Raw genomic sequence first — 19,387 nt, 5'->3', positions numbered from 1 at the left:
AGGCTATTAGCAGTTAAGTTTCTGGGGAGTCAAAAGTTATCTGCAGATTTTCAACCATTTGGAAGGTTGGTTCTCCTAATCCCAGACTTGTTCAGGGGTCAACTATAATTCTATGGCAAGACTATTTTTTTATTTTATTTTTATTTTTTTAAATGATTTATTATATTATGTTAGTCACCATACAGTACATCCCCGGTTTCTGATGTAAAGCTCGATGATTCATTAGTTGCGTATAACACCCAGTGCACCATGCAATACGTGCCCTCCTTACTACCCCATTACCGGTCTATCCCATTCCCCCACCCCCCTCCCCTCTGAGGCCCTCAGTTTGTTTCTCAGAGTCCATAGTCTCTCATGTTTCATTCCCCCTTCTGATTACCCCCCTTCTTTATCCCTTCCTTCCCCTACCGATCTTCCTCGTTCTTATGTTCCATAGATGAGAGAAATCATATGATAGTTGTCTTTCTCTGCTTGACTTATTTCACTTAGCATTATCTCCTCCAGTGCCATCCAAGTTGCAGCAAATGTTGAGAATTCGTTCTTTCTGATAGCTGAGTAATATTCCATTGTATATATGGACCACAACTTCTTAATCCAGTCATCTGTTGAAGGGCATCTTGGCTCCTTCCACGATTTAGCTATTGTGAACAACGCTGCTATGAATATTGGGGTGCATATGGCCCTTCTCTTCACTACGTCTGTATCTTTGGGGTAAACACCCAGTAGTGCAATGGCTGGATCACAGGGTAGCTCAATTTTTAACTTTTTAAGGGCCCTCCACACTGTTTTCCAGAGTGGCTGTACCAACTTGCATTCCCACCAACAATGTAGATGGCAAGACTATTTTTTTAAATATAAATTTTATAGAAGAATAAAATATACACAGCCAAGTTCATGGATCCTAAATGTATAGCTCACTGCATATTGCAAAGTGAATATGGCCATGTCACAGCAAGGAAATGGCATCACTAGAACTCCAGAAGTTTCCTCATTCCCCTTATAGTCACCACCTTCCCCTGTGAAGGATACTCAACATCCCAAGTTTCAAACAGATTAGTTTTGTCTGTTTTTGACTTTATACAAGTGAAATCATACTCCTTCATGTCTGGTTTCTTTCTCTCAATATTACATTTGTGAGCATCATCTATGTTGTTTCCTGTATTGTGGTTCATTCTCACCCTTGTTATGCTATATTCTATTTTGTGATTAAATCATTATTTACCCATTCCACTAAACATTTGATTGTTTCTAGTTTGGGTCTTTTACAAACTATCTTATTAAGAACATTCTTTTTTTCTTGGACATTTATTTTTTTTTAATTTAATTTTATTTAGATTAATTAACATATAGCGTATTATGAGTTTCAGAGGTAGAGGTAGGTCCGATATTAATTCTATCTGTTTGGTTGCAGGTGTGTGTACGTCAGTGTTGGCTGCGGTGGCAGGGGAGAGGGGAAAGATCTAAGCATAGATACAGCAGCTATGTATTCCCTACAATTTTTTTTTTAAGATTTTATTTTATTTTTCTAAGTAATCTCCACACCCAATGTGGGGCTCAAACTCACAACTCTGAGATCAAAAGTCGCAGTTCTACCAACTTGAGCCAGCCAGTCGCCCCTCCTTACAACTTTAAATCCAACCTCTTCTGCTTGGTTTTCAAGGCTGTCTAAAATGCATACTCACTGTCTCTAACCTACTTTACTCCCCTGTCTTTCTAACACACGTTCTCTTTCTGAGCTGGTCAGTGTGACCTCACACCATCTGGTCATCCCGGTCTCAGGACTTCCAGGCATTGCTTTTTCTCTGAGACTGTGCCAAACTTACTCTACAGATTCTGCCAACTGAATACAACTCAAGTCCTACTCCTTCTCTGAAATCACACCCAGCGACACGCAATCTACCGTATCTGTTCCATGCTTCCAGATTTCGTTACATACCAACAAACAAAACCGTACTTTATTTGCTTACTAACTAGAAGGTTTTCCCAGCCATTGCTTGGAAGAATCAATATCTATTATTATTAAATAAAGAAATCACTGCTCCTTCCAGTCTGGAGCTACTAGTAGTTCCTTTTTGAAAAATGAAACGATTGCATCAACACCTTGATTTCAAAGTAATTCTGGAAGCCACTGTCTTCTCTGCCCAATGCATCTTTTTTTTCTTTTTTTTTTAAAGTTTATTTACTTCTTTTAGTAATCTCTTTACCGAACATGGGGTTCGAACTCAAAACCTAGAGATCAAGAGTCGCATGCTCCTCTGACTGAGCCAGCCAGGCAGGCGCCCCTGTGCAATGCATCTTAAAACATATAGCATGTTTCCCAGATTACCATTCACATGAACCTCATACAGCATGTGCCCCAATTTCAAAGACTCTAGAAGATAAGGCTTGTTTGTATCCCCAGTGCCCCCTAAAGCAAATATTATATACACAATAATGTCAACATTTTTAGTCAAATTGGCCTAAATGGTTCCTCCAAATTAAGTTAAAATTGGCCTGATTAGGGGCACCTGGGTGGCTCAGTCATTAAACGTCTGCCTTCGGCTCAGGGCGTGATCCGGGGTTCCTGGGATTGAGCCCCGCATCAGGCTCCTCCGCTGGGAGCCTGCTTCTTCCTCTCCCACTCCCCCTTCTGTGTTCCCTCTCTCGCTGGCTGTCTCTCTCTCTCTGTCAAATAAATAAATAAAATCTTAAAAAATAAAATAAAATAGGCCTGATTAGTAGGAAAAAAAGTAGTTTAGTTGGTCCAATAAAAAACCACGTGGGAACAAAAATATCCTCAAAGTTACAAAGTGAAGAAAGAAAAGTGTTTTTAGAAAAGTGGCTAGGAGAAAATTGAGGAAATGTTATTTACTTGTTTTGCAGAACACCAAAAGGAATACTGAATTCTTAACATTAAGAAAATGGTAGAATGGACAGTATAGTTTCTCAGGCGCTGGTCTAGATTAAATGGAACACTTAGTCTACTATTTAGTAAAATTTTTATCGAATGTGAAGATATTTGCACACAGAAAATAAAATAGCTGAGTATTTTTTTTTTTTTAATTTTTTTACAGAGGGAGAGAGAGAGGGAAGGGGAGGGGCAGAGAGAGAGAGAGAGAATCTTTAGCAGTGATGCCGGGCTCGATCCCACAACCTTGAGATCATGACCTGAGCTGAAATCAAGATGCTTAACTGACTGAGCCATCCAGGTGCCCCGAAATAGCTGAATATTTTATAAAATAAAAATATAAATTGAGATATATAATACTTGCGCCATTTCCAAGAATGAATGTCATGCAAAACTTCAAAATTATATGTTCTGTAAACTTTGTGAAAAGTGCTACATAAAACTTTTAAATGAAAATAAACCTGTTTAAAAACATAGGCTAATATGCCCTATAAAAAGCATAGATTTTATATTTTTTTCAGGTACATCAGATTTTAAATATATTTGACATAAGTCCACAAATTGAGAATTATGTTTTTAATACTTTAAATTTTTATAATGGTCACACATTAAACCTATTAAAAAATCTGGAGAAGCAAGTATCAAGACACCTGTTTTGGGGCACCTGGCTGGCTCAGTCGGTGGAGCACGTGACTCCTGATCTTGGGACTGTGAGTTCAAGCCCCATGTTGGGTGTAGAGATTACTTAAAAATAAAATCCTAACAAAAAATCTTAAAAGATACCTTTTTTTTTTTTTTTTAAATTTATTTATCTGAGAGACAGAGAGCACATGAGTGGTGGGGAGGGGCAGACGAGGTGAAGCAGACTCCAGGCTGAGCAGGGAAGCCCCGTGTAGGGCTCCATCCCAGGACCCCAGGATCATGACCTGAGCCAAAGGCAGACACTTAACCAACTGAGCCACCCAGGCACCCAAAGACACTTATTTTAAATAATTTTTGGTGCAAACACTTGAATATAATGCTTCAAGAAAGCAGTTAATAAAAATACTGATCTTTAAAGGGATTTCTAAAAAGCCAATGGAAAGAAACTTTGAATGGTTTCATCTTCATTATAACAGCGGCGTGGACTCCATTTGGTCTTCTACTACACTTCGTTTCTCAAGGAGCTCATCTATTAATACTTGTAAACAAAACCTCTACAGATTATTCCTTATCTACACTTTCAGACCAAAAGTGTTCTGAGAGTATCAGGTCTAGCTCAAATTCAACAGACATAAAACTCGAGTCATCTTGGGACACCTGGGTGGCCCTGGCGACTGACTCTTGATTTCAGCTCAGGTCACGATCTGGGGTTGTGGGATCGAGCCCCACACCTGGCTCTGTGCTCCTTGGAGTCTGCTTGTCCCTCTCCCTCTGCTCCTCCCCCCCAATCTCTCTAAAAATAAATAAAATCCTTTTTTTTTTTTTTTAAAGATTTTTATTTATTTGAGAGAGAGAGCACAAGCAGGGAGGAGGGACAGAGGGAAGAGGAGGGGCACAGGGAGAAGCAGGCTCCCCACTGAGCAGAGAGCCTGACGTAGGACTCGATCCCAGGACCCTGGGATCACGATCCCGGGATCATGACCTGAGCTGAAGGCAGGCACTTAACCCACTGCGCCACCCAGGTATGCAATAAATAAAATCTTTAAAAACAAAACAAAACAAAACAAAACTGGAGTCATCTTTTCCCAAAACAACACTTTGTGGTACTAATCTTCAGTCATCAGGGATATTTTAGAGCCTATCATAACTCCTCCCTCTGTATTAGGTTATTGACCCAAATTTCCTTTTCCTTTATGATGTCCTGGCTCACCTGTTCACTTTTGGTTTTGATGGGTGTTAGCACAAGGGATGTGCTAACATTGAAATGCCTCAAGCCTCAACGATGGCCACACACTGCTGGGTGGCTTCATTTTCTCCCCTCATTCAATCCATCTATGGAAATCTTAATTCCTGAAAGTCCAAACTCTTATATGCTCACATTCCTATTAGTCCCCAATACAAACTTTGCAATATTGTGGCCACTTGGGGTCAGGATTCAGTTACAGTATTTCTTTTTTTTTCTTTTCTTTTTTTTTTTTTTAAAGATTTTATTTATTTATTCGACAGAGATAGAGACAGCCAGCGAGAGAGGGAACACAAGCAGGGGGAGTGGGAGAGGAAGAAGCAGGCTCATAGCGGAAGAGCCTGATGTGGGGCTCGATCCCATAACGCCAGGATCACGCCCTGAGCCGAAGGCAGATGCTTAACCGCTGTGCCACCCAGGCGCCCCCCAGTTACAGTATTTCTAACCAACCCTCTTTTTAAGGAAATCAAGGATATATTGTCAAGCAGTAGGCTACAGAAAAAACATGAATTCAACAAAATTTGGCCCCATATGTTCATCATCGTGTCAGGACTGGTGCACAACATTATTATACTAGCCAGCTGGACTGTGAGGGGGTAACTCTTCAGTTACATTGAAGAGGTGATTTAATATTAAGTTTTAACAATGTTCTTAATCTGTGAGAATTTTCATACGTATCCACATATCAGATAAAGAAATATGTCAAACGACATGCTCAACTATTTGGTTAAAATTTTTGGTTAGCATAATCAAAGTAACTAGCTGGAGCTTTGGTTCAAGTCATTATGTTGCAGGTTGTGGAGAATGGTAGTCCTAACTAGGTAAGTTCCCTCTGCTTTTTTTCCTTCAAGATTTTATTTATTTGTTTGAGAGAGAGAGAGAGAGAGAGTGAGAGAAAGCATGATTAGGGGGAGGGAGAGGGAGAAACAGACTCCTCGCTGAGCAGGGCTCCATCCTGAGCCGAAGGCAGATGCTTAACCCACTGGGCCACCCATGTGCCCCAGCTCCCTCTGCTTCTTAAAGAGGGAGGTAAATGCATGGTTGTAACAATTGGAGGACAACTCTTCACTGTGTAGGCAACGGTCTCTAGGAATCTGTGTATTCTAAGGACACTCCGCATAAACAGTTAGTACACAGGCATTTTGCTGCATACAACTGCATTAACTGCATAAAACTCCTGACAAGATGGGAACAGAAGACACTGTGATAGGGCTCACACCTGGCTACACCCTGAAAAGCTTTTCTAGCTAATAACAGGTGTTATAAGAACTCTCTTTGGGGAGGGGGAGAGGGGCCGAGGGAGAGGGAGAGAGTGAATCCCAAGTAGGCTCTGTGCCCAGTGGAGCTGGACACCGGCTTGATCTCGCCACCTGAGATTATGATCTGAGCCCAAATCAAGAGTTGGATGTTTTTTGTTTTTTTTTAGATTTTTAAAAATTTTATTTATTTGACAGAGAGACGGCCAGTGAGAAAGGGAACACAAGCAGGGGGAGTGAGAGAGGAAGAAGCAGGCTCCCAGCGGAGAAGCCTGATGTGGGGCTCGATCCCAGAACACCGGGATCACGCCCTGAGCCGAAGGCAGACGCTTAACGAATGAGCCACCCAGGAGCCCCAAGAGTTGGATGTTTAACTAACTGAGCTGCCCAGGTGCCCCAAGAACTTTCTACTTTCACATTTTAGGTATTTAATTTAAAACTTTGGAAAATTCATGAAAGTTGCATGGTCCCTATCACTAGAGGGATTTAAACAGAGGCTGGATACACATTTACAGCGGCTTCATAAACAGGATCCAAGCATCAGTTGAAGAGGATGGGGGATATGATGACCATATTAAAGCTACAGCCTCTTCTGATTATGGCAATGGTGTGATGCGATGAATGACCTTTTCCTCTTTACGCTAGCTTAGTCATGGGACACTGGGACAATGCAGGGGGTGATGAGGGATATAAGCAATGGAGGGGTCCTTTCTAAATCTCTAGCACACTCTCCCTTCTCCAGTTGATTTCAACAATCATTTTTTAACTAACATTCCTGCAGTTTGTAAATGCTTATTTAATTCTCCAATCTACTACAGAATCTTTAAGAAACCATTTCTTGCTTCAGAAGCAAAAAAGAAATTGTGATTTTGATTAAATATTTACTAATAAATCCACAATGAAGAGAAAATAATTTACAAGGTGTGTCTTTCTTAACAATGTGTAAAAATAGGAAAAATTATTTTGCAAAATATTGTATTTTAGCATGTGTAGATATGTGTATTTTTGCTCTTCTAACCATAAAACTCACCTTAGCTCAGCACAGTACCATTCAGCAGGCCTAGAAAAATCATAATGTTGTCTTTGAAATATTCAGTGTAAAGTTCACAGGAGTAAGCATTATTTTTAATAATAATAATAAAAAGATGTAACCACAAAAAAAAAAAAAAACCAAAAAACACTGTGACACCACAGTGAAGTATTTTAGAAATTTCCAAGCTTTCCCATTCCTCTTTCTTCAGAGTGGTACACAAATGAATCAAGACATTACTGCCCGGGATACAGTACTGGGGAAATAGTATCTTATATTATTTATAATACAGCATGGAGGGGCACCTGGGTTGCTCAAGTGGTTAAGCCTCCGACCCTTGGTTTCAGCTCAGGTCATAATCTTGGGGTCGTGAGATCGAGCCCCTGAGTCGGGCTCTGCGCTCAGCGCAGAGTCTGCTTGTCCCTCTTCCTCTGCTTCTCTCCACATGTGTGCACGCGCTCTGTCTCTCATAAATAAAAAAAAAATTTTTTTAAAGAAAGATTTATAATACAGCATGGAGATGGCTCAGTCGGTAGAGCATGCAAATTTTTCAAAAAAAGACTATTTATTTATTTTAGAGCTAAATAGAGAGAGAGCATGAGCAGGGGGAGAGGGACAAGCAGACTCTGTGCCGAGTGCAGAGCCCAACCCCGGGCTCCATTCCACCACTCTGAGACCACAACCCAAGCCAAATCAAGAGTTGGACACTCAACCAAGACCCCTAGGTACCCCTAGAACATGCAACTCTTGATCTCAGGGTCCTGAATTCACGCCCCATGTAGGGCGAGAGCTTACTGAAAAAAAAAAATATATATATAGCATGGAATATTTATAATACTACCAAAGTATGTCACTCCAACTGATAGGCAAATTGACCTTGCATGAAGAAACCCTCTCTGTTTCAACTTGAGCATTTCATCAGCCATAAACTGGAGCAGAGGCATCAATGAAGTAAAATTATTGATTAAAAAATAATAATCATACACTGCAGTGGTTGACAGGATTTAGAAGTCAAAACTGACCCAAGTTTGAATCCTGGTTGAATTGCTGGCTGTATGGCTTTAGGCTACTCAATCTCAACCTTCTAGATCTTAGATTCCACATCTACAAAATATAGCAGTAGTTACCTACAAGGGTTGTTGTAAAGAAGCAATACCAGCAAAGCACTCAGTACAACACCTGTCACAAAATAACCGTTCGGTAAGTGTTGGCTATTTTTACTATTATTTCTGCAAATTGGGCAGAGCGCCTCTCTAAAGTAGTTCCCAGGCCCATCTCGCAGAGCAACAAAGGGTTTGGTTACATGCAACCGTTTGAGCTTTAACACCTTTTAATTTCTGCAGGGGACACCTATACCTCCTGGACCTGCGCAGTCCAGTAACAGTGGCCACTAGTCCACAGGTGGCTAAGGAACATTTGAACTGTGTCTAATCAGAACTGAGACGTGTCGTCAAGGTAAAACACACATTAGATTTCAAAGACACTTAAAAAAAAAAAAAAAAAAAGAACTGGGACGCCTGGCTGGCTCAGTCCGTAGATCAAGCGACTCTTGATCTCGGGGTTGTGAGTTCAAGCTCCACGTTGGGCGTAGAGTATAACAAATACAAGAATTTATAATATTTCAATTTTAAAGTATTTGATTATGGGTTGAAATGATAAATTTTGGATATACTGGGTTAAACGAAACGTTGTTAAAATTAATTTCACGTGTTTCATGTTTTTTAATGTGGTTACCAGAAAATTTAAAATTAAGTGCCTCGCGTTATGTCTGTATCGAACAGAGCTGATGTAGAACTCCCCGTTACTCAGAACATGGACTAGCAGTACTCGGGAGTTTGTGAGAAATGCAGAGTCTCAGGCCCCGCCCAGACCTACAAATTCAGCATCTGCACTTCAACATGTTTCTGAGGTGATTCTCACGCACAGCTCCAGGGTTTTTCGCTGCTTCTCTTAAGACGGCAAAGCCGGCCGTATAATCACGTAAATGAGAATACACTTGCTTTAGGTAATTGTTCACCGAAAAAGGAAAGTGAAGGAGGAAAGAGCGGTGGCAGAGGAGTACGGGAGAAAGAAAAAGAAACGCAAATTATAGGAACAAAAAGAAAGCTGGGGGCAAAAATCCAACCTGGGAGATTCACTGAAAGGGACCTTTGACTTTTGCTTCTATAAAGGGAGGGAGATGCAAACTGAGATAAAACCTACAATCAAAACCTGTAAGGACCAGGAAATTGTCAAGTCTTTCCCGCCCCTCAGCGGCCCCCGCTAAGCTAGGCCTGGGCCCGAGGAGGTCTGGGGTTGGGGCGCAGCACCAACCACCATTCACCCCAGGGTTGCACGGTTCCTCGAGGCGTCCAAAGCACAAAGCCCCGCTTCCCAAGACACAGAACCGGGGTCCCGGGGCTCACCTGCCTCCGAGCCGCCCCAACGGCCTGCGCCTTCGCCACCGCCACCTTGGAGTCCTTTTGGAGAGGGCCCCGCCCCCGCTGGCCCAGGCGCTGCTCCCATTGGTCAGGCTTCTCGTCACTCTTCGACCGGAGGCTGTGGAGAACGCCATAGCAACCGAACTCGGAACTACATCTCCCGGAATGCTCCGCCAGGAGAAGCGTCGCGCCAGGGGCTACCAATAAATGGGCGAAATGGTAATCTCCCGGATAGGTTCCGTTTTATGCAAATTTTCATTAAAGACCACACCCTTCCTCATTCCAACCGTGTGCCCTATCGCCTTCCCTGGACTGTAACCCGCCTCTTTTTCGCCTCTACGCTGTTCTCTCGTTTAAAACCTTTTGTAACTAATTTAGTTGAGTGCATCCTAACTAATGCCTCTCACGACAACGGAGAGATGCACCAAAACCGTGGAACAAAATCTCCATAAGCCCCACCTGGGAAATCCCCCCGCAAGAAGCTTTAGGTTACGCCTTCTGGGAAGGGGGCGGGGAGAAAAGGCAGTTCTAGTCCTACCCCCTTTGCGCTTACTGATTGGTTGATTTGGCTGTCACTCCATCCTCTTCCTTTTTTTTGAATTACCTCCTCCCTCGTTCCCGCGGTGGGCGGGGGTAGCGGTAGGGGGCGGTGAGGAGGTGCGGACCCCTTCTTCCGATTGGAGGACTGTCCGTTCCCACCCATCTGTGGGCGGAGATGGAGGGGTGGATGGGGGCGGGAGAGGCAGCGGAGGGAGATGAGGAGATAGGTGGGAGCGAGGGAGCGAGGGAGGGAGCGAAGGAGGTAGAGAAGAGCGGAGGAGAGGGGAGGGAGCGCAGCTTGGTTGCTCCGTAGTACGGCGGCTCGCGAGGGAGAATCCCAAGCGGGCTCCGGGACGCACGGACAGGCGGGCAGGCGGGCGGGGATGGTGTGCGGGGCTGCGGCTCCTGCGTCCCTCCCCGCGGCGAGTGAGCTGCACTGATTTGTCCCTGGGGCGGCAGCGCGGACCCGCCTGGAGATGAGGTGAGGAGCGGGCTTGACGGCGGCGGCCTGGACGGGGAGGTGGCGGGGGCGGGGGTCGGCGCGATGGCCGCCCCGGGAGCCCGTCCCTCGGGCCGGCGCGCGTCCCTCGGGCCGCCCTTCAGCCTTTGCCGCGCGCCGGGGAGGCGCGGCACCGGCCGCTCCTGCGCCTCGTCCTTCCCCATCCTCCCGGGGGTGGCGGCGGGGCGGCCGGCTGGCCGGCGCCGGGAGGCCAGGACGCCGCGGCGGGCCGAGGGGGTGGCGGCCGCTGGACGGGCTTCGGGCTGAATGCGCGTCCGCAGCCCTGGCCGGCCGAGCGGGGTCCCTCCCTCCCCAGGGGGCGTGGGGGCGGCCGGCCCTTCCAGGGCTGACCTCGCTGCCCTCGGCCGCCTGAGCGTGGCGGGTTGGCCGAGCCTCGCCTCCCCGCCAGCCTCTCGGGGATCCGGAGCTCGCGGGGAGCGGCATCGCGCCGCCCGCCTCTCTCTCGGGCCTCGAGTCTCCGGCTCATCTCTTTTTCTCTGTCGTGTGCTTGCAAAATCCCTGTCAGTGAAGGGCAGTCAATGCCGTTTGGCCCTAAGTCGTCCCGCCGGGGCTGACTCTGATGGTATTTAACAGAAAGCGGCTCTCCTTTCGGTGGGAGCGCGTCCCCGGGGTCTGCTGCTTCTCCTTCCCTTCTTTACGCACAGACACGGTCTTATGGTGTGGACCCAGGGCACAATTGCGGTCTCTTCTTGCTTGAACGAGGAAATGTAATCAGAATCCCCAGGAAAAGGAAACCGACGAGGAATGCGTTGCACCTTCCTTTACTTCTGTTTGCCTTTGGATTAGAAAACAACTTCGCAGATAATATTTCCTATGGGCATCTTTTGTTGTGATTCAGACTGAAGAAGGCTTTGCTTTTGAAGAAATAAATTAGCGTCTTTTTCTGTTGGGTGGGAGGCTGTGGAGATTTTTGATAGCCTCTTAATATGAAAGTTTCCTTTAGAACTTTGTCATCATCAGTGCTATTCTGAAGGCAGCACCAGCCTGAAATTTTAAATATATGCGAACTCCGGACAGATGCGTTTCTTTGTGCTTATCTCCTGGCATCCTCCTCTTGCTATTTCCGTGGTCAAACGTACAAATAGTATAAGCAAGTACAATAAAAAGAACAGATAATAAAAACAAATACCATACAAACAGATGCATCTGGAAAATCTCAATTCGGTTAACGGAGAGGCAATGTTACTAATCCCTTTGAACGGATGAAGAACAGGCTCAGGGATCTCTCATGGATTAGGTAGGTAGTGGACAGGATCTGAGGTTAGGAACTGGGGCCAGGACCCAGCAGGCCAGCTGGTTTGTGAAGTGCTACTCTTAACCTCTAAAATGGGAGGGATGTATTTGTCTGGGTACCTTTATTTTTAGATGATTTAAGGTGCAGAAACTTAAAACCCTCCCTCAAGGTGAGGATTTCTACCGATCTCTCAGAACAAGATGCTGTTTTTCCTTAAATTTTTTTTTCTGGTTTACATGACATATTTATGTTGTACTGATGGGTGTTTGCTTGTTATAACTAAAAATGCACGTATTTCTAAAATGGAAGGGAATTTTTTCTGTAGCAGGTTGGTAAAGAACCGAGGAACTTTTAAGTAATCTAAATTGGAAATGAGGGACGCTAATTTAGTGGTGGCATTAAAACTATTTAAAACTATTTGAAGTAGCTCCACTAAGGAGCATTTCTGATAGATTTTTTAAAAAATGGTATTTCTTTATCTAAGAATGTATCTGTTGAAATTGCTGAGGCACATGGCACCTTCACAATACTCTATTATTATTATTCTGCCTGAGTAGGAGAGGAAATGAACAAATTTTTGATGTACTTTGGAACCCTGTGGATTGTTCAGATACTAAGCATTGTGAAATAGGGCATAAAATGAGTGGTAGCAAGTTCTGTGAAATGTTTGTCCCTCTTAGCATTTTTTTTTTTTTTTGCAGTTGACTAGAAATTTCCTTTTTCTTAATGCTTATCTCTTCTGTTGGTAGAACTGAAGTTCATCTTTGCATCAAATGCCTACATTGAGGCAAATTCAAATCTCATAAGACATTAAGGAGGAGGTGCTGGTAAATTGCTCCATTCTTACTCATCTTTTTAATTTGCTGGATTTGTGAATTATACAGAACTAATTACATGAGGGTTGGGTTTATGTTACTCAGTTCAAATTCCACTGCCATAGAGCTATTCTCTTCTGAATGATCATTTCCTTCTGAATGGCTCCACTTACTGGTGGGTTTCTCAAAGACCGGAGCTCAGATCACTTAGATCAGCATTATGTGAGGTTCTTGTTTAAACAGAGGTTTTTTTGTCACCTCACCTTAGAATCAAACTCTTGGAGGTGGGGCCCTGGAATCGTTTTTTTTTTTTTTTTTTAAGATTTTATTTATTTATTTGACAGAGATAGAGACAGCCAGTGAGAGAGGGAACACAAGCAGGGGGAGTGGGAGAGGAAGAAGCAGGCTCACAGCAGAGGAGCCTGATGTGGGGCTCGATCCCATAACGCCGGGATCACGCCCTGAGTCGAAGGCAGGCGCCCAACCGCTGTGCCACCCAGGCGCCCCTGGAATCGGTTTTTTAAACAAGTTCTGCAGGAATTTCTCCTGGGATAGTCTAGTTGGAGAACAGCTGACGCTCTGCTTCCTTCTCTCTGAGCATCTCCTAGGACCATCTCCTGAAGTAGACAGCAGATATTTTAAGTAACAGACCAAGTTTTATACCTTAGGCTGTTAATGAAAAACTGACTACGACCTTCAGATAGATAATTCACCTATAATAAAGGTTTCAGAAAAGCAGAGATTTCGGCACATCATTCTATCTCCAGCGCCTAGAATAGTGCCTGGAGGAAGGCCATTAAATATTTATGAGTGAATAACATGGCAATGAGACCACATTTGAAAACCTTTTCTTGTAAAATAAATCTTATTACTTAGTCACTGATTTTATAAATTAGGAGCCACATGTACTATGCCCAGTCATTTCTGTAAGTTTGGTTGGCTCTGAAATGAGAGAACCTTTCCCAGCATAGACTGCTCAAGGAGATCAAACTGGAAAGAAGGCTCCTATCAAAATACTGCTAAGAGACTCAAAATTTTAAGTCACAGTGTAGTGGTAAATTAGTATGTTATCACTATCTCAAAATACCGTTTTGTAAGCAATGATAAGCCCAAATAATGCTGTAAAAATTGGTTTACAAAAAATACAGAAAATTAGTATGCTTTCCAATTTCATTTTTCATGCTAATAAAATATGACCTTCATTCCTTTCTTTCAGAATCCAGTGTAGGGCCGCATAAATAACAGTTTCTGTTATATAGTTGAAAGTGCTGAACAGTTAGGAATAAAATTTCTAGAGGATATTGGGTTTGACTGCATAGTCTATGACTTTGATCTAGTCCCTTAACATTTCAATGTCTCAGTTTTTTCGGCTGAATGGGAATGATAATAGTAGGTTAAGTTTAAATACTTACGAGTGCTTACATAAGTTCTTGAGATATGTTCATTTAATAAATGATAATTATGATGATGATAAGGAATTGGGGTATTTAAAAATATATAAAACTTAAAAACTAACCCATTTAATTTTTGTACTGCTGTACTTGATTGTAGAAATCCATCGCTTGAAGTCTCTTGCTAATTTCTTGATACTAAATATGTATAATTTTTAATTGGATAACTAGCCATTAAAAGTATCTAATAGACCATCAAGTATTATGTAAATTTAAGTTTTTTTCTAAATAAAGATAACTTGTCATCACTTTTAGCTTCATTGTCTATTTCAGAACCAAACTGCTTATCAGTTCATATCCCTTGTAAAGAGTTGCATCTTTATGGTAGAAAAATTGAAATACAGAAAAGTAAAAACTATAAAATACTCATAAATCCACTACCTTGGCATGTATCTCTCCAAAACCTCTTTTTTTGTGTTCATGTGGCTTTTTATATACAATTTTTGGTAGCAAATATGGGATCTTGCTATACATGATTATTTTGTAACTTTTTTTTTGGCTTAATATGTTATCGTGAATCTTTCCATGTCTATATTGTCAGTTATAATAGTAATAATAACTGAAGATTCCATTTCATACAACGGTGATAATTTAACCAATTAATTTTTATCAGACATTATTAGTTTGTTTCCTTTTCCCTCCACTGTTGTAACTCTGCAGTGACTATTCCATACACCGTTGTGTATACCTGTGAGATTTTTTTCTGTAGCATAAGTTTCTAGAAGTGGATTTGCTGAATCAAAGTACAGTATATGCTAACTTTAAGATTTTTGATACATATTGCCACTTAGAAAGGTTGTAGCAATTTACGTCTCTACCGTCCTGATTGAGAGTTCTGTTTTCTTCCCTCCTTTTTTTTGGGAATGACTTAACCAGTGACAAACCTAGTGAATTATTATTTTTAGGAGGAAGAAAGGGATGTTAATGTGATGTGTTCAGGAGTGTGATCTGGAAAGTCAGAAAATTTGTACACCAATAACAGTGACAGCTAACATTTAGCAAGTCCTTTTACGTCATTTGATAAACACTAACTCACTCAATCTTCACAAAACCATCCTTTTTTAGATGAATATGCCTTGGAAACTGAGGTACCAGCAGTGAAGGAACGTAAAGAGCCAGCAAGTGGCCGCCCAGGTGTGTACTTCCGGAGCCCAGACTTTCAGTCACAGCGTTGGACTGCCTGTTCCCTGGACACGATTTATAGACATTAGGGTATTTTTACATTTCTGATTTCAGTTTTGGAATAACCTAGAGGTTCCCTGATGTGTATTAATTTAAAGATTTGAGTCCCTCTCATTGAAAAGTGAGTTGTGTAAGTTAGCTCACAAATAAGCCTTGTCTACTGTCTAACGTTCATCTCTCGGAGCATGTTATCCTTGTTATCCTTTCCAATGTGGTGGTTTTCCGAAAGTGCCCCTGATGAAAAGCAGGGTTAGAGTCCCAGAGAAGACTAGTGAAATTTGAAAAGACGGTTCACTTGTAATGCGTGGCCTTGCCTTGGAAAGGACTACATGTAGATGTATGATCAGGGAGACAGCTGGGAGTCTGTCCAAACATTCCCGCATTGGCCAGTTTGGAGATTTGAAGCGGCCTGTGGAAGTTCACTTCAGGAATGTGAAGGCCTCACTGAGAGAGAGATGTCACGGATCCATTGGGGAGATTGTTCAGCAAAACAAAACAAAACACAACCGTTCTATTAATAAATATGATGGTGGAATATCATTAACATTTTGTGGCCCTCTAACAAGGTGAATTTGAAACAGGAGAATCTATTTGAATTCATTAGTGCTCTTTGGACCTTTTTCTAGTAGAATGAATAATCGGCCGCTTATCTTACTAGCTTACTGCCCAGAGAGAGCATTGGTGAAATTGTTTGGGCTTTAGCTCTCTGGCCTGAGTTTGCTTGTACTGAGGGAGGACTGCCACAGCTCCGTTTTAAGCTGGTCGCTAAAACCCGTTCTCACTATTGCGTAGTGTGGGGCTCCACCGAGGTGGTGTGGGAATGGTACCGAGTACCCTTCACTCTTGGCTGAGTGGTAGAGCCAGGAGTTGAACTGAGGGGTGTGATGGAGTTTTGGATTCAGCTGAATAGGACTGTGAAAATAACAAGGTCGTAGCAGTTGGTCAGTAGTTGTTGTTTTTTTATCCTTGGTGGTTAAAATGAAACGTCCTCTCCTTATTACAGGAGGGCAGTGCTTTCGATCCTCTTGCTTTAATGGACATTTGCCTTGTGTCTCTGTCAGTGATGGTCTTGTTCATCACGGATTTGCAAGACATGGATATAGCTCGTGGAAGTGAGTGCGGCCAAGTGGCTTTTAGTGCGATGCTTTAACCATCCTAGTTAAGGAGGACACTGAATTTTAAAGATTTTATTTATTTATTTGAGGGGAGAGGTGGGGGAGAGGCAGAGGGAGAGGGAGAGAGAATTCCAAGCAGACTCCACGCAGAGCGGGGAGCCCGCCGTGGGGCTCAATCTCAGGACCCTGAGACCATAACCTGAGCTGAAACCAAGAATCGGAGGCTCAATCAACTGAGCCACTCAGGTGCCCCAAGGAGGACACTGATTCTTATGATAAAAGCATTGGAAACACGTTGTTTGTGGGATCCATTTGTTTTGTCTTTGTGTGTGTGCATGTGTCTAGGGCTAATTACTTTTCTCTGAGGCAAATTTCCTGAGCGGTTACATTGTTCTAACAAGGGCAGTGTTTTGTATTATAAGTCATTGTATAAACACACACACACCATTTCTGTATGTTATCTGTAGTAAGAGTCTGTTCATTGTGGATCCACTGTTTTATAAAAATCCACTTCTGTAAACTTAAGATAAAAGATTTTGAAAACAAGTAGTCTTTCAGTTTCTGGAATTGTTTAAATTCAACTGCTCCATTCTGGCAGAATTGAAATATTACCTTTTGGTCATTGACATATAACAGCTAGTTTAGCTGTATAGCTAGTATGAGAGAAAGCTTGAAAAATTGACAAATCAGTCCCATTCCTGGTATATACCATTTCACTGAGTAAAGGTCCCACTCTTTTATTTCTCTTCTCTCCTTTGCTTACGATAAATAATTACTATTAAACAAAGTCAGTAAATGATACTAAAATTATTATAGGTAGTACTGCTTATTTCCAGATACCTTTAACACAGTCATTTTAATTGTTTTAAAATTCTTCAAGTGATTACAGAAATTGAGGAGGAAGTAAAGGTGGTAGAGAGGTTACTAGAATGTAAGCTTCAGGAGGGCGGGGAGTTTTGTCTGTGTTGCTCACTGCTTTATCCCCAGGATCTAGAACAGTGCCTGGTGCACCATGGACATTGCTTGTTGGCATGTTGAGTAGATTAGTGTTCAAGGACCTGATTGTCTAGAGGCCAGGGTCACCTGAGTTCGGTGAGCACTGGAGAGACGGGTGAGGAATAAAGGAGACAGGGACTGGTTTGGATTTTATTCAGTTGGTGCAAGTAGGAAGCTAAGGTAAGTTTTAAGCAGGGGAGTCCCATGATTTGCTTTTGTTTAAAAAGATCACTCTGGATGTCACGGGCGTGGGAGTGCCTTGTAGGAGATGAACAGAGAAATGTTGAATTGGCTCTACTTTGTCATCTGTGGATGTTGACATTTCTACGTAGCCTTGTAGTTTTTCTTTACCATGAAGATACTCTTTGAGGTTTCAGAGATGGGGTGCGATGAATGGTGATTGGTAGAAACTTTTTGAAGTTCTCATGAAACTACTGTTACTATTGATCAAACCAAATCAAGTAATGTAAAATAAAGGTCAGGAATTATTTAACTTTTTACACATTAAGTTAATTGACAGATTTCCAATAAAAATTGTTTATGTTTGTTGGCAAAAGAAACTTTAAATATAGGAAAATGAATCCTTAAAATAGGTGTTTTGTGACTCGAGTATCTGTGGAAGCTGTAAACTTTGAGGAAGATGTAATTTGTAAATGCTGGTATTGTCTGTCCAAGCTGGTGTTTTAATTAGTATAAAAGGGAGGGAAATACTGCTGTAATTGTAACCTTACATTACTTCCTTAGTTCAGTTAGTTTTAAACCACAGTCATTTTCTGTTATCTTTGGTTGTTTCAGTCTCATTAGATGAAGTGATATTGCAGTTGTGATTTGGTAATTTAACAAATAACGTGTTTTTTTTCCTCACTCCAAAAGCAATACGTGTTTATTGAAGGAAACTTTTGAAAATATAGATGAGGGAAGAAAAAAGTGGACCTAGACTGTCACTATCCAGCGATAATGACTGTTCATACGCTGTGAGGGGTGAGCCTGCTCAAATTTCTCAGCAAGTTGGGTGTGTGAGCTTCTCAGTCTGGGGGCGGGGTGTGTGTTAGGGACCTGGGCACTGGAGATGGTCCATGGCTGGGGCAACCTGGGGCCGGTCAGCCTACTTATTCGTGGCCCTGGGAGGATGCATGTTGGTGTTACTATTACCTTCTAGTTCTTCAAGAGAAGCTGGAAATCCAGCAATACGGATTTAATATGAAATCTCCCAATTTTTATGTGGGCCACAATTTTTATAAACACACTGGGCTTCAAACAGAGCATACCCAAGGGCTGAATTCAGTCTTTGTTGCCTTACCAGTTTATAATCTCAGTACATACAGTTGTGTAGCCTGTGTTTTTCACTTAATATGTTGGAATATATTCCAAGCCTCAGTAGCCCACGGCCTCTCTCCACTGTGTTCCCCTGGCGGTGTGTACCTATTTTGTGTTCCCTCACCACGATTGGGTAATCCCATTTAAGAAAAATCTTAGTTTTGTTTGTTTTAACTTGCATTTTTTGCTACTACCAATGAGTTTGAACATTTATTGAATACGTCTTGGCCTTATACAGATTTCCTGGTAACCAGCCACCTTGCTAGAACTCTGAGTTCCAGGAGTCTTTTGGTCATTTATTCAGTGGTTCTCAACCTTTTTAATATCCTATACAGCTAATACCACATTAGTCCTGGTAATTAGCACTAATGGAGGGTAGCACTACCCTGAGCACACCTGTGACCCATTTGGACGTTCGGTAGTTGGGAAGTTTTGAGTTTGGTCAGCGGCTCAGTGAACGTGAGCATGTGCTCTACGTCAGGCATTGCTCTAGATGTCCAACCTTGAACCAAGACAGAACCTCAGCCCTCTAAGACCTTATGGCTTTTTTCATTTCTCTCGGGTTTTCCACATAGACCATCATATTTCTAAAAGACAATTTTTATTTCTAGAATGTATAATTTATTTTTAGCTTCTATTATTGACGTGAACTCCCAAAACCATGGTGAATGCTCCTTACCCTCCGATCCCTTAAATTCAATTTTAATTCTCTTAAGTTCTTTTAAGCTCTAGACTCTTA

The 19,387-nt window shown here is 42.3% G+C and overlaps 2 protein-coding genes across 10 annotated transcripts in view; one reads left to right on the top strand and one right to left on the bottom strand.

The window, feature by feature from the left end:
- Positions 1-9,578, bottom strand: part of CRYZL1 (crystallin zeta like 1) — a 38,699-nt gene extending 29,121 nt beyond the window's left edge. For 2 of the 3 annotated variants that reach the window (XM_008701846.2, XM_040621008.1), the window contains exon 1: positions 9,464-9,578. The gene's annotated coding sequence lies outside the window, so the exon portion shown is untranslated. Of the gene's footprint in view, positions 1-7,058; positions 7,089-9,463 lie in introns of all 3 variants that reach the window. The other variant, XM_008701845.2, reaches the window with a different exon arrangement.
- Positions 9,579-10,217: 639 nt separating this feature from the next.
- Positions 10,218-19,387, top strand: part of ITSN1 (intersectin 1) — a 205,336-nt gene continuing 196,166 nt past the window's right edge. For 2 of the 7 annotated variants that reach the window (XM_040621003.1, XM_040620999.1), the window contains exons 1-2: positions 10,227-10,499; positions 15,104-15,172. The gene's annotated coding sequence lies outside the window, so the exon portion shown is untranslated. Of the gene's footprint in view, positions 10,500-15,103; positions 15,251-19,387 lie in introns of all 7 variants that reach the window. The other 5 variants (XM_040621004.1, XM_040621001.1, XM_040621007.1 and 2 more) reach the window with 4 other exon arrangements.

The sequence above is a fragment of the Ursus maritimus genome, unplaced genomic scaffold (genome assembly GCF_017311325.1).
Source record: "Ursus maritimus isolate PB19 unplaced genomic scaffold, ASM1731132v1 scaffold_4, whole genome shotgun sequence".
Classification (NCBI taxonomy): Eukaryota; Metazoa; Chordata; class Mammalia; order Carnivora; family Ursidae; genus Ursus; species Ursus maritimus.
The sequence above is the reverse complement of the archived record's forward strand: the minus strand, read 5'-3'. Positions and strand labels throughout refer to the sequence as shown.